This window comes from Neopsephotus bourkii, unplaced genomic scaffold (genome assembly GCF_033783945.1).
Source record: "Neopsephotus bourkii isolate Nb327-2 ecotype Australia unplaced genomic scaffold, CSIRO-AGI_Nbou_v1 NB_163, whole genome shotgun sequence".
Taxonomy (NCBI): domain Eukaryota; kingdom Metazoa; phylum Chordata; class Aves; order Psittaciformes; family Psittacidae; genus Neopsephotus; species Neopsephotus bourkii.
The window spans coordinates 17,570-19,223 of record NW_026900680.1 but is presented as its reverse complement, the minus strand read 5'-3'; the positions used below and the strand labels follow the sequence as shown (position 1 = coordinate 19,223).

Genomic DNA, 1,654 nt, shown 5'->3' with positions numbered 1-1,654 from the left:
GTGCCCCGACAAGGCACTGGCCCCGTTGGCCTTGGAATGCCGGGTCATGGATTCACGGAATGGGATGGAAGGGAGGGTAAAGCTCATACGGGTCTATTGAGGTTGCTCTGACTGGGGATGGAGCATCCCAGCCTTCTCCATCCAACCCATCCCAGTGTCCCACCGCTTCCTTCTCTCCAAGCTGAGCATCCCTGCTTCAGTTGGAACCCATGACTCCTTGCCCCATTGCTGAAGGTCCCTCCATGTCCTCCTTACATTGAGGATGCAGAGCAAAGGGGATGCAGCCCAGGCCATAGGGGGTGTTGATGGCTCCCATGGAGCTTCTCAGACCCCAATACCTCCAAATCCATCCCTTGTCCCCCTAATCCTGACCCCGTTTGTGTCCCCACAGCAGGGGCATCGTCCCCATCAGCCCTGCAGGAGGCCAAGGTCCGCCTCATCGATGTCAACCTCTGCAACAGCAGCCAATGGTACCGCGGGGCCGTCAAGAGACACAACCTCTGCGCTGGGTACCCGCAGGGTGGCATCGACACCTGCCAGGTAGGGATGTGCCATTGGGGCTGCCTTCTCCTCTCCCATCTGCAGGGCCTTGCTCTGCATCCTCCTTTATCCCAGCTTCAGAAGCGCATCAGGCTCCTGGGCCATCATCCCTGTGCAGGGACCATAGAGGTTGGAGCTCTAAGAGCATTGAGATTCCACTACTAAACCATGTCAGGAGCCTGAATTCACGGAATGGCTTAGGTTGGGAAGGAGCTTAAAGCATCCAGTTCTAAGCAAGGGGCAGGGACGCCTTCCATCAGAGCAGGTTGCTCCAAGCCCCATCCATCCTTCTCCGTCCTACCCATCCCAGTGTCCCACCACCCTCACAGGGAACAATTTCTCCTTATCTCCAATCCAAACTCCCCTCTTGCAGTTGGAAGCCACCACCCCTCGTCCTATGGCTCCAATCCATGCTGAAGGTCCCTCTCCACACCCAACTGATGAAGGAGAACCCTTCCATCCCCATAGGCTGACAGTGGTGGTCCCCTCTGGCATTGCTATGGCGACCCATCCCCATCCTCATCCTGGCTCCTTCTCCTCCATAGGGTGACAGCGGCGGTCCCCTCATGTGCCGGGACAAGGGCGCCAACTTCTACTGGGTTGTGGGGCTGACGAGCTGGGGCCGCGGCTGCGCCAGGGCCAAGAGACCGGGGATCTACACCTCGACGCAGCACTTCCATGAGTGGATCCTCCACCAGCTGGGGAGGTTCCACTCCACGGGAGCCCCCACGGCGCCCCCGACGTGGAGCCACCAGCACGTCTCCCATACCCCCGTCCAGGAGACGATGCCGGCGCCCACGGCCTCCAGCGTCAGTGGCTTCTGCTCCTTCCCAATCCGGGTGGTGCTGGAATTCGTCACTTGGGTGAAGGAGTTGTTGTAGGCTCTAAGGGGGGAGAAGATTTGAGGAGCGGCATCGCCTGCAGTTGCCTCCACCTTCACTAAAGTTGCCTTCTTTTCCCATAGTGAGGATGCTTTGCATGCCCACCTCTTCTTCTGGTCCATGGGGAGGGATGGGGATGAGGGATGGAGGGCAGGGAACAGTGGGAAGCAGGGTCTGGGAATCAGGGAATCAACCAGGTTGGGAAAGACCTTCAGGAGCATCAAGTGCAGTCA

At 58.8% G+C, this 1,654-nt stretch overlaps 1 pseudogene; it reads left to right on the top strand.

The window, feature by feature from the left end:
- Positions 1–391: 391 nt before the first annotated feature.
- On the top strand, positions 392–1,445 carry LOC133221238 (acrosin-like; annotated as a pseudogene).
- The last annotated feature ends 209 nt before the right edge of the window (positions 1,446–1,654 follow it).